Raw genomic sequence first — 14,617 nt, 5'->3', positions numbered from 1 at the left:
AGGAATCTCAACCTCCACGGGGAGCACTGCTTCCATACCATATACAAGAGAGAAAGGGGTTGCCCTTGTTGAAGTGCGGATGGATGTTCGATACCCGTGCAAAGCAAATGAGAGCATCTCATGCCAATCCTTATATGTCACAACCATCTTCTGGATAATCTTCTTAATGTTCTTGTTCGCAGCTTCAACAACCTCATTCATCTTGGGTCTGTAGGGAGAAGAATTATGGTGTGCAATCTTGAAGTCTTTACAAAGAGCTTCCACCATATTATTATTCAAGGTCGATCCATTATCAGTAATGATCTTGCTTGGCACACCATAACGGCATATAATCTGATTCTTGATAAACCGCACAACAACTTGCTTAGTTACATTCATGTACGATGCCACTTAAACCCATTTTGTGAAGTAGTCAATTGCCACCAAAATGAAACGATGTCCGCTCGAAGCTTTGGGCTCAATCATGCCAATCATATCAATTCCCCACATGGATAAGGGCAATGGGGAGGAAATAACATTCAACAATGTCGGAGGAACATGAATCTTATCCGCATATATTTGAAACTTGTGGCACTTCTTCACAAACTTGCAATGGTCAGATTCCATTGTCAGCCAATAGTAACCTACTCGCAACATCTTCTTCGCCATAGCATACCCATTGGAATGAGTACCAAAGGAACCTTCATGGACTTCAGTCATTAACAGATCTGCTTCGTGTCTACCCACACATCTGAGCAGAACCATATCGAAGTTTCTTTTGTACAATACATCACCATTCAGGTAGAAATTGTCGACTAATCTTCTCAAAGTTTTCTTATCTTTCAAAGATGCTTCACGCGGGTAAATCTGACTTTGGAGGAAACGCTTGATGTCATAATACCACGGCTTCTCGTCTTTGATCTCTTCAACAGCAAACATATGAGTTGGCCTATTAATACGCACCACAGTCAAATTGGGAACCTCATTCCAATACTTCACTACAATCATTGATGCCAACGTTACAGGAGCGTCTACCATCCGGTTTTCATCTCGAGGGATATGATGAAACTCAACCTTTGTAAATAAATTTGAAATCCTCCTCGCATAATCTCTATATGGTATAAAACTGGGTTGATTCGTCTCCCATTCACCTTTGATATGATTTACCACCAAAGTCGGATCTCCAAAGACATCTAAATGCTTGATTATGAGATCATTGGCCTCTTCGAGCCCCATAATGCAAGCCTCATATTCTGCCATATTGTTTGTACACTTGAAAGTCAATCTAGGTGTAAATGGAAAATGCGTGCCTTGAGGAGTAATAATCACTGCCCCAATGCCATTACCATACTGATTAACAGCTCTATCAAATACCATGCGCCAACGGGAACCAGGTTCTGGCTCTTCTTCAAGCAATGGTTCATCACAACATTTCAATTTCAAGTATAAATCTCTTCATCAGGAAAGTCATAATGTACTGACTAGTAATCTTCAATCGGTTGGTGAGCTAAGTGGTCAGCCAAGACACTACCTTTGACTGCTTTCTGAGATCAGTATTCAATATCATACTCTGATAACAACATCTGCCAATGGTCAATCTTCCCAGTTAAAGCAGGCTTCTCAAATATATACTTGATTGGATCCATTTTAGATATCAACCAAGTGGTATGATTCAACATATACTGACGCAGACGCTTAGCAGCCAAAGCCAATGCGCAACAAGTTTTCTCAAGCATAGAATATCGAGTCTCACAGTCGGTGAACTTCTTACTGAGGTAGTAAATTGCAAATTCTTTCTTTCCGGTCTCATCTTGTTGAACTAGAACACAACCCATACTATCTTCGAGCACAGTCAAATACATGATCAATGGTCTTCCTTCAACAGGTGGAGACAAAACCGGGGATTCAAGCAGATATTCTTTGATACAATCAAAAGCTTTCTGGAAGTCTTTGGTCCAATCACAAGACTGATCTTTTCGAAGAAGCTTGGATATAGGCGCACATGTGGCAGTCACGTGTGAAATGAATCTTGAGATATAATTCAATCGACCGAGAAAACCTCTGACTTGCTTCTTAGTTTTGGGCGCAGTCATCTCTTGTATCGCTTTGACCTTGGTCGGATCAACTTAAATACCCTTCTCACTGACGATAAAGCCCAACAACTTACCAGAACGAACACCAAAAGTACATTTATTGGGATTCAAGCGGAGTTTATACTTCCTCAAACGCTGGAAAAGCTTCAACAAATGCTCAACATATTCCTCTTCATCAATCAATTTAGCAATCATGTCATCGACATAAACTTCAATCTCTTTATGCATCATATCATGAAAAAGAGTAGTCATTGCTCTTTGGTAAGTTGCACCAGCACTCTTTAAACCGAAAGGCATCACTCTATAACAGAATGTTCCCCAGGGTGTAATGAATGTGGTCTTATCCATATCTTCGGGTGCCATCTTGATCTGATTATATCCGGAAAATCCGTCCATAAACGAAAAGACTTTGAATTTAGAAGTATTGTCTACCAACATATCAATGTGTGGCAGAGGGAAATCATCTTTCGGACTGGGTTTATTCAAATCACTATAATCAACGCACATGCGGACTTTTCCATCTTTCTTCGGAACAGGTACAATATTGGCCACCCATTGCGGATATTCGGCGGTCACAAGGAAACCGACATCAATCTACTTCTGCACTTCTTCTTTAAGTTTCACTGCCATATCAGGATGCGTTCTTCTCAACTTTTGCTTGACTGGCGGGCATTCTGGCTTCAATGGCAATTTATGCTCCACAATCTCAGAATCTAAATCATGCATATCTTGATAAGACCAAGCAAACACATCTGAATACTCTCGAAGAAGATCAGTCAACCCCTTCTTAACGTCTGGACACAGTCGAGACCCAATATTGACTTCCTTCACATCATCCTCAGAACCCAAGTTGACTAACTCAATTTGCTCTTCGAATGGCTAAATGGATTTTCCTTCCTGCTCAAGAAGACGAGACAATGCAACACTCACTTCTTCATCACTTTCCTCCTCAGCCTCAAACACAGGGAATTCAAAATTTGGAGAAGGAGAAGAATCATTGTATTCAATGGGGTTAGAAACCAACCTGCATAATGATTTAATATTTTAATTTTAGAGATGTGAATTTGTGCCCAAATATTATGCAGATGGACAAGTTTATTTATTTATTTATGTTTTTTGTGATTACCATTTTCAGAATAAAGCAAAGAGTAAAAACAAAACATCATAGATGTGGATGAATAAAATTAATTTTATTGATGATCAAATTTGAAAATGCCCAACAGTGTTCACTTCTCCCTTAGGCATAGGAGAAGGATTTAAAAAAAACAGATAAAAGCAATTACTTAGATTGATGCATAATAACATGAATATCAACAGCATTCCAATTGTTGCAAGCCTTTCCATGCGTCACAAAATTGGTGTAGTCTTCCTTTTCGTCATCCTCTGGCACAACAGCTAAGTGTTGTTCATTGCCATGAATGAACCCTCCGCTACGGAAGCTAAGTTGCATATCCTCTAATCTAGCGGCCGACAATCCTTGTTGAAAACCCTGACTGATTCTGTTCTTGTTATCGGAGACCTCTACCACTCGCCCCCACTGATCAACAATTCCGTCATCAACAATCTTCCTTGCATCTTTCAATGAGGACGTAGGTGCCCTAACTCTCTTTTCAACAGCAATAGACAAGGCTTGGAACAGAGTTCCAACCTCATCCTCAGCTTCATTATAAGAGAAATATGACAGGTGGCTAACCAATAACGTCTTTTCCCCGCCAACAATGACTAATTTCCCATTCTTGACAAATTTGAGTTTCAGATGCAACGTGGAGGTAGCAGCTCCCGCCTCGTGGATCCATGTCCTTCCCAATAGACAACTGTAGGTCGGGTGGTTATCCATTACTTGGAAAGTAATTTGGAAATCACTCGGACCTATCTTTATTGGAAGGTCCACTTCACCTATCACTGTTTTGCGTGAACCGTCAAAAGCTTTGATGATTACGCCACTATACCTCATAGGCGCTCCTTGATATGACAGCTTTGATAATGTTGACTTCGGCAACATATTCAACGAAGATCCGGTGTCAACAAGCACATTGGATAAAGCGTCATCTTTATAATTCATCGAGATATGTAAAGCCAAGTTATGATTCCTACCCTTCTCGGGGAGTTCTTCATCGCAGAAACTAAGGTTATTACAGGAAGTGATGTTAGCTACAATATGATCAAACTGATCCACCGTAACATCATGTTCCACGAACGCTTGCTATAGAACTCTTTGCAGTGCTTCTCTATGCACTTCTGAATTCATAAGCAGAGACATTACTGAAATCTTCAAGGGGGTTTGGAGCAGCTGCTCCACCATATTAAACTCACTTTTCTTTATTAACCAAAGTACCTCATCATCATCATTAGTCTTCAAATTGTTGGATTCACCAGACTGATGCTTTGAAGCACTAACTTGATCTACTGCAGGCACTTCCGCTTTCTTACTGACTTTTGAATCTTCGACGTCTTTTGGGAACACCGGCCCAAACACTCGACCACTACGGGTTACCTTGGTAACATCAACAATGCTCATGACAGAATTAGTTGCAGGTAATGGAACCTCTTGACCATCCTTCACCATAGTTGCATTATACTGCTAAGGAACAGCCTTATCGGATGCGTACGAGACTGGACCCGCCAACTGTATGACCAACGGTGATACCGATCTTTGGCTGATGTTGTTGTTGTTGCTGCTATCATATTGAATTAGCACTTTCTCGGGATTCTTAAACACAAGAACGATCAGATTCACATCGTCATCTACGTGACGGGATTGTACAGTCTGGATCATGCCCTCATCCATCTACCGCTGGATGTCCTTTTTCACAATCTCACAACCTCTTGGGTTAACACTACAGATAGCACAATCATCATGGTCATGCTCACAATCGCTCACCAAACAAATATCCTTGAGCATCGTCACCAAGGACCTTCGAATAAAACGGACATCAAACACTTTGAACTCCCTAGGGAAGCCATCTACCATGTTGACAGATGAATTTCCATGAGCGGGCAGTGGGTTAGCTTTCACGTTGGGTGTGTGGTCCTCAAAAGACACCATTCCACTTTTGACCAACTTCTGAACTTCATATTTGAGAGGGTAGCAGTTCTCAATGTCATGTCCGGGTGCTCCTTGATGAAAAACACAATGGAGGCCAGGCTTGTACCACCATGGAAGTGGTTCAGGTATTTGCGGCGGATTTCTCGGTTGTAGCAGGTTCTTGAGAACCAATGATGGATAGAGTTCTGCATATGTCATAGGAATCGGGTCAAAAGAGACTTTCTTCCTCTCGAAAGTTTGTTGTTGATGATTGTTGGTATTGTTGTTGTAGGTGTTTGTTCGTTGATGTGGCTGTTGTTGTTGTTGACGTTGTTGTTGAACTAGTACTGATTGATTAGCTGAAAAACAGGAATTACAGAAGATACTTGATGATGATGTTGACGGGGTGGTTGACTTCTTCTGATCTGAGGCCTTCTCTGCCTCCCACTAGTTATTGTGTTGGCTTCGTTGTCTTTTTCTTACCAAAACTTCTTCTGTATCTCTTGTTGGACGATACCTCCTCCTTTGACAACCGTCCTTCTCGGACACCTTCTTCTAGCCTCATCCCCATGTTTACCATTTCGGTAAATTCACTGGGGGCACTGGCGATCATCTTCTCATAGTAAAATGAGCTAAGGGTCTTCCAAAATTTTTTGGTCATCTCCTTTTCCTCTAGAGGAGGGTTGATTTTAGCAGCGAGTTCCCTCCACCTCTACGCATACTCTTTAAACGTTTCCTTGTCCGTCTGAGACAGTGATCTCAACTGATCTCGGTAGGGATCCATATCAACTTTGTACTTGTACTGCTTAACAAATGCTTCACCCAAATCATTGAAAGTGCGGATGCTCGCACTATCCAACCCCATATACCATCTTAACGCAGCGCCGGTCAAACTGTCTTGAAAGTAGTGGATTAACAACTGATCGTTGTCTGTTTGGGTAGATATCTTGCGGGCATACATCACCAAATGACTGAGCGGACATGTGTTCCCTTTGTATTTTTCAAAGTTAGGGACTTTGAATTTCACTGGAATCTTCACATTCGGCACCAGACATAATTCAGCAACACTTTTCCCAAAAAGGTTCTTACTTCTCAATGTTCTCAACTCCTTGCGCAACTCAAGAAATTGATCTTTCATTTCATCCATTTTCTCATATACGTCCGGACCCTCAGATGGCTCAAAATGATAAATGGTGTCTTCCACACGAGGCAAGGTATGCACTACAGGCGGTGGCAGAGACATGATCGGGCTAGATGCCGACATAAAAGCAAATGTAGGTGTAAAACCTTCAGGCATGAAGTTTGGTGGCATTTCCCACGGGAATCCGGCAAGCATAGCAGGCGCAAAATGAGCGGCAGTTGCGGGAACAGTAGAGGTAGCCACCTCTGAAATAACAGTCCTTTGAGGAGGAGGAGTTACAGGTGTTGGAGAAGACTGGCTCTGCACGGCTAAAGCTGACTCCATCATGGCAGTCAGGCGGGCGATCTTCTCTTCCAGGTCTCTATTCTCTTGCTCAAGATGTTCCATGATTCTGGAGTGATTGGCGCGAGTATTGTACCGATGGGTCAGCTTGGCTGAAGCATAGAAGAAACACCAATGAGACATCTGGCGAAAGAGAAACCTTTTTATGAAAATGATGCATGAAATGCAATGCTTGATTGTTTTTATTTTTAAGGGACTTTATATTATTTGCAAATATGTATATACAATAGTAATTGCAACAATTTGATATGACAAAAAATTCTCCTTAATTTATATAATTGGGAGGATTACACTGAGTACAATTTCAGAAACCAAATGAAAAATACAAGAGAAAAGGAGACTAGTCATCCTAAGGACCCCTAACAACAACGTCAGAAGATCTGACTGTAGGTGTGTACTTCCTTCGAATACGTTGAAACTCGGTCTCAAAAGAACCCTTCATCTGAGTCTTCTCGAGGACAAGCTGATCAACAATTTTCTTCTAAGCAACGGAAGGCTGAGGCATGCCAGAGGAAGATGAAACCTCTGGTTCCCTCTGTCTCTTTGTCACTCGGTCTTCAAGTAGCTCAATAAGTGTGTCTTTGTCCTTAGACTCAAGCTGCAACTCCTCATGCTTTTAGCTCAAAGCATGGAAACGCTATTCCCACATATCCTTCTCTCTCTTCATCTTGGAGAGAGCATCTTCCAACTCCTCTAAATCTTGGTTAGGGAGAGTTAATGGCTCAACCACAACCATAGACATAGGTCTTTCACAAGGATAAGGCATCTTCAACTCCAAAGCTCTCTTCTTCACCCAAGTAGTGTAAGCTTCCAAAGCTATACAATTGCATGGACCGAGCTCGGATCTTCCTTTTTTATGCACATTATACCAAGCATGCATAATCTTCTGCTTCAAATGTTGGGGATCTTTACCCTCTTGATAGAAAAGACTTTCTAATAAAGTGTTATTAGGTTTGTCTCTCATGGGGAACCCAAGTTGACGACGAGCCAAAGCGGGGTTGTAGTTGATTCCTCCTTGTGTACCAATTAGAGGTACATTAGAGAATTCACCATAATGGTCAATAACATCCAAACTACTCAATTAAGAATCATACCAAACTATGTCATCATTAGTGAGAGACATAAGTCTCTGAGACCACCGTAGACAATGTTTGTTCTCCACAAAAGTAGGTGTCTGAGGCAAGTGCGAAATAAACCACTTGTACAGAAGAGGAATGCAACAGACAATTGTTTCACCACCCTTAGAGTTCCTCAAATGCAAAGAGAAGTACATTTCCCCTAACAGAGTAGGCACAAGATTCCCAATCAAGAAGATTCTAATGGCGTTAACATCAACAAAACTGTCAATGTTAGGGAACAAAGTTAATCCATAGATGAGCAACACAAAGATAGCTTCAAAAGCATCCACACTACCGGCCTGGGCAAAGGAAGTAGCTTCCTTGATGAGGAAATCAACTGGAAATCCAAACAACCCTCCTTTCTTCACCCAATAAGCCTCTATCACATACTTCTTCAAGTGAAGAGCTTCAGCAATAAGATGAGATCTGGGAATCTCTTCCAATCCACTAAATGGCGCTTTGTTAGAAACAGGTATTCCCAAGAGATGGGCATACTCCTCCAACGTAGGCAAAAGCTGATAATCAAGAAAAGTGAAGCAACGGTAGAGAGGATCATAAAACTACACCAATACACTCAAGAGTCCTTCAACCACATCAGCAGACAAGATAGACAGAAGCTTCCCATGACGTTGCTTGAAATCCAAGGGATCTAATACAAAAGATGCTAGCTTCCTTAACTCTTTCAAGTCGGGACATCTGAAACTGTAATTCTTAGTGTTCCTTCATCCATAATCCATGGTCTGAAAATATTTGCAAATAACACCTCAATTCCTTGAAATTTTCGTGTGATGAATGTTATGATGCGCATGAATACATGAATGTAACAATCACAAATAAGGGATCACACACAAGGCAAACAAACAAAGGTCAAGGCAGGAATCAAGTCATTGTCAAGATCAATCATCCATTTTGGTGGATTATGGTTTTCACCTTATCAACACCCAAGTTCCATTGATATTGACAAGACTTGATTGGATCAACCAAGAATCAAGGGTTTGTTGTGAGTCACAAGCATGGAGTCTGGGTAAGAACCATCCTAAAGGAGTGTACTAAGGATAAAACCTGTAGATCATGTTCTAAAAAGTTCCCAGAGTCTTAATTCCATCTATCAGATATTACAGGTTAAGATGACTGACTCATCGACCCATAATATTCTCAAGAGAAACTCATCTGAGTGTAGTATCGCGTAACAACTGTTATCAAGTCTACACTTTAACAGTCTCCGCACTACGTCCTAAATAGGCCAAGAGGAGTTAAATGTTCTACGGTCCTCAGCTTCTCGGACCCCAAATCAGAGATAGTAATGCCTAACCACAAATACTTGTGTGACATTTCCAAATTCAAAAGGGTCTCCACTGAGCATATGGATCTCAAGCCAACTTGTTAAGGACTACTCCACACAAGTCGAACATGACTATACCATCCTCCTATCTTAATTACACTCAAGTTCGGGTTAAAACTTATCTCACCACTTAGAGATCACCAAGCACAACAAGCACATTATATCATACAAACAAATATACATACATCAAACACACAATTATATACACACAAAAAAAGTAGGCTAAACCCACTGGAGACTACTCCCCAGCAGAGTCGCCACATAATTTCTATAGCGGTAAATTCATGACCATTAAGTTATGGATAAGCAAGACATCAAATAACAAGAGTCGCCACCGCGCTTTTATTGTTTCCAAGGGAAAAGGGAAAAGTACGAACAAAACCCAAAAATAATAAGTTTTCAAATCAAAACTAATAAAATGCCAGAGATTACAGGTAAGGGGATTGCTTACACAGAGGGAAGGTGTTAGCACCCAAAGTGTCCTAGGTACTCCTAGGGAGCCCTTTCTTGTGTGCATATGTATTTTGTACAAATGATGTTTGCAAGCAAATAGAATGGGGGGATGATAAAATAATTCATTAATTATATTTTTGTGTTTGACAAGACCTTCGGACTTGTGCCTACGTACCAACATAAAAATTTGGGATCAAAACCTCGTAGTTCGTGATACAAATTTCAAAGTGGATGCTTTGCTTTTAACAAAAATTAGGTTTGAAAGGCACAAAGGCCAAAAAAATGGTTTGAATGAGTTAATTCTTTTTGGATTTTGAAGTCTTTAAGTCAATTATAGTTAAGTTTATTTACATGTTGATTTAAGAAAAGAAGTTTAAAATGCAATGGCATAAGGCCAAAGTTTCTAGTTTGTAAAATGGTCTAAGTTTAGGAAAAAACAAGTACAAACAAAGAAGTTTTTTCAAAAGGAGGGAGATATTTTGAAATTAAAGAAGTGGGGAGGAGATGAAGAGACTAATCCTAAGCATAAATTTAAAAGTTAAGAGTTGAAAAGATCTGACCAATAGGCTGCAATCCAATAGACAAGAATGTCATATAGAAACCCAAATTCCCTTGGACATTAGAATCAAGCAAGAAACAATGCACACAATATTAACTTGAAGAGCACGACATCAAATAAAGATAGCCACATCCAAGCTTAGAAACTCCATGATATTCTTCAAATTTGCCCATGTAGCATATGAATTCCATAATTCCATAAGTCACAGATTCAAAATAACAGCTTCATAATGATCATGTTGAAGATGAACTAAAATGGATATTTAATGATGTATCGGATGAAGTTTCAGATTACAAGCACTTGGTTACATAAAAGTTGGCATTGGCCAAGTCCTTTGCATTGGGAGTGTTTCCTAAATTCTAAGTCTAATTGTCTCATATCAAACCAACAGTCCACACAAGATGTTTTTTATGGTTTTGGTTTTTATTATGTACATTAATGGTCAAAGACCACACAAACAAACACAATATAGACAAGCAAAATATATCACAAAATATGGTCCAAATGGACAAAGTGAAAAGGACATTAACATAAACAATTAGAATGGTATGAATAATGGCAAATAAATAAGGCTTAAAAATAAAGTGCATTAAAATAAATGACTTGAAATTAAATGTTAGTTGTTAATGAGTTAGAAGTTAGTATTGCTTTTGCTTTTTATTTTAAGTCATTCTTTGGAGAACACTCAACCCACTTATCACAAGCATGGATCCTTGAACCAAGACATCTTCCAAAGAAAGGAAAAAAGGCCAAGTTTCCACACAATACCATGAAAGAGGGGAGATTTACAATCTCACTAACTAGAATGCTATGCCTTTTGTATCAAAAATTTAGCGCTATGTTAAGCAATCGTAGTTGGACCTTATGTAGAAGTGACAACTATTTTAGGTCGGGCAATAGAATCTTGGTGTTAATGCATGTTAAAGACATAGTATAATGGACTATGCTCATGAAACATACCACACACAAAAAGAATATGCAAAAGTGGTGGCCTAATCTCATCCATATTTATGATGATTTTACAATCAACTAGCCTTAGGAGGTAGAGATATCATAGGTCCATGATATGAATGCATAAAGAAGGGAAATGACATGAAGAGGGAGGGGAATGGGTCAAAACTCAAATTGGACAAAGGAGGACTTTTACCAAATTAAGATCATTCATTCATTTTGGGAGATGGAATGTACATTCCATCAATCCCCTAAGTCCAATGATCTTAACTTAACAAAGTCAAATCAACCTTAACCAAAGCCCAACAACACAAGTCAAACTCATACAAACAATCAAAATGGCTCAACACGATTATTTGGAATTTATTCAATTTAAAAATACGAAAAATAATGCATTAAATCAAATATGGTGTGTCAAATTCCTAAAACCTCATCAAAACACCAAAGAAATGGCCATGAGATTTATCATAGGTCAAACAAAGTCAAAAAACCTTGGAGAAAAAATTTCAGAAGTTTTAGAGACATAAAAGTATTTTTAAACAATTAAAAATAATCCCAAAATCAATTAAATCATGAAAAATATTAATAATGATCCAAAAAATAATTTTAATTCAAAATATGAAAGAGGATTTTATTTTTAAAAAATTGGTGAAACTCTCATATTTTTTTTTATCAATATTAAAATTAATATGAATTAATGAAAATCAAAGTAATAAAAATGAAAATCAGAAAATACAAAAAAACGTGGACCACTTGATCTTCCTCATTAATTGAGGTGGCAGATCAGGTGGTCCTCAGCGTGCTTTCCAACATAGTCACTAGTCAACGCGTAACACAAGTGGTATTTACAAGTAACGCACGAGATTAAAACATTTTTAATTGATCATGTGGATCAGAACCTGTCCAACACATCAACGGCGCTAAACATCCGGTCACCTTTTTAGGCGAACCTCGTCAGATTGGTTCAGTCATCACCATCACATAAATGAAAAAGGAGGACATGATTTGAAAGAAAAAATGGTGTAGAGCACGAATCTGACCTCAATTTCAACTAACTCCAAATATATAGAAAGATGTGAGGAGTTGAATTTCGAGGTGTGTCAACTGAGTTGCTTCGATTTGACCTCAAAGCAACTCAATCTTCTTGCCTACATTGGTAGGACTTCAGACAACCAAAGATCCAAGAGAATTGATGAGAATTTAGTGAGAATCAAAGAGAAGAAAAATTCTGGAAAATACCTTCAATGATGTGCAGAACTTGTTCTTCCTTGCTTCAATTCTTGTTTGATCTTGCTCCAATGACTTGTAGAATTGGATTACGAATGGAAAGAAGCTTTGGATCCTGGAGTTTTTGAATCTCCCAACAGTGAGATTCAAACTCAATTTTCAAGTGAAAATTATCAGGTGTTCCTTTGAATTGTGAGGGTTTGAAGAGAAGGGGAAAAGTTGACGCGCAAGGATCCTTTCGAATGAGCTCAGAGGGTCCATATTTATAGCATTTGGAAGTGTTATTTGCACACTTGAATTTTCTTCCAAATTTGGCAATGTCATGCACAAGCTTGCATGGGCATATACAGGCCTATGAAGCAATCTAATCAGGTCCAAATGCAACTGAAATGATGTTAGAATGAAACTTGAATGGCAAGGCAATGTTATGTGATCATTTGAACTTTGATTTCCACCAATGATGCAGGCCTATTAAAACCATGTGCAGCCCTAGTAAACTTGGTCCAAAATGAATGAATTAGGACTATTCGTAAAGCTTAGATCAAGAGGAGAAACTCTTATGTTGAACACCTTTCAATTTGGAATTTGGATCAAGGTGAATTTTGAGGTGGAAGTTTGGAAATTTCAACATGTTGAAAAAATTTCTAAGTGTCAAGCCATATACCTCAATGTTCCATCTTACTGAACTTTTTATGTGAGGTCCAAATGAGAAACATGTATTCATCAAAGTTGTAGTTCTTTAAAAGTCCTTCAAAATGGTCAAAAATTTGACATCATTTAGATTTAGAATGAGAGAGTTATGCATTTTTGAAGTTGAGGAAAATCACTTGTTCAATGGTATTGGTCCAAAATGACCTATAATGTATCCTCATATCACATGTTCATAAAAGTTGATTTAGCTTTCACTCCAAACATAAACGTTGAAGTAGACATCTTGAATTTGATTTTGAAACTTCTAAATCTTTTATCTCATAAAAAATGAGAAAGTTATGGCCTTGGGAAGTTGACTTTCAAATTAGGGTTTAGACAAAATGACCTACAATGTTTCAACATAAAAAATGACTTTCCAAGCAAAATTAGCTCTAGAATTCAACATGAAAGTTGTTTGTAATGTCATTTAGATTAACTTTTGTTTTGGAATCATTTTCATATGGTGAAAAATGTAGGAGATATGGTCTAGGGGGACCTAGTTTTGATTAGATAAATTCATCTGGCCAACCACCATCAACCAACTTGCTAACTTGCAATTCTCTTGACTTTTTAGGCTCATGGTAGATCACATATGCATAATATGATGAATTTTGAAGTTTCCCTTGACGAATTTGATCAATTGATGGGGAAGCTTGTTGAAGAAGTTACTCAAGATACCCAAACAATCTAGGGTTTCCAAGGCAAACCAACTCCAAACTCTTGAAGAAAACTTGATCAAAATAACATGTAGAGATAATTGGGACTCATATATGATGCTTAGAGACTTTGTGGATCAATCCTTGGTTGTGCTCTTAAACATGAGGGTCTTAACCCCTAGATATGAACTTGATAGACCAATGAGGACCATGCCCTACCTACCAAAGAGTTATGCAAATACAAAGACATATTTTTGGTATTTTGGTTAGTAAAATGATAAATATACAAGTATGATACACTCACATGGTGCTTGGTGATCCTTCAAAACAAACCCAATGAAAGAGGGGTAAGGAGGATGCCAAGGTATGATCCCAATGCTTATGCATATGATAAAATTGCATGAGGGATCTTAGGGTCAAAATTGGGGTCTTACAGACGCATCCGGTGACCCCATCAACAACACGAACCTCTCCTCAATAACTTTCAGCATAACCCGTTTCTCCGTTTTCGGTCCACTTTTCACCAACATCAACCTCGATCCCACAAGTTTATTCCGAAATATACCCTGGCTCGTGTCTGATATGCCATCTTTGCACCGGCGAGATAGGTTCAGCAAGAATCGGAAATAGGAAGAGAACGACAAAGGCTACGAAGTTCTGAAGTGAAACACAGAATTGATTCATCGATGATGTCGGCGAGAGACTTGCTGCTGAGTAAACCTCCATCGCCACAAAAAATCCAATTGGTAACACTTTGGGTTCATTGACTTGTTTATCGTGTTGTTATTAGATAGTTCAAAATTTCGCGCCTCTTATAAATCTGTATAGGACTTGTGTCATGGTTTTCTTTTTTGATTTCATTTTATAACAGGTTAAGTTTTTTTTCCTCTAAAAATTAACTTTGAATCTCTGTGCATCAAGGAGTTATAAGGGACACTTATGGATATTTTGGTAAAATGAATGCTTGTGGTTTAGTTTGGCGTTTTTTTTAGTCGTAATATCCTATTGTTGTTCTAATAGTATGTCAGAGATACTCTTTAT

This window comes from Lathyrus oleraceus, chromosome 6 (genome assembly GCF_024323335.1).
Source record: "Lathyrus oleraceus cultivar Zhongwan6 chromosome 6, CAAS_Psat_ZW6_1.0, whole genome shotgun sequence".
Lineage (NCBI taxonomy): Eukaryota > Viridiplantae > Streptophyta > Magnoliopsida > Fabales > Fabaceae > Lathyrus > Lathyrus oleraceus.
Note: the sequence above shows the minus strand (reverse complement) of the source record.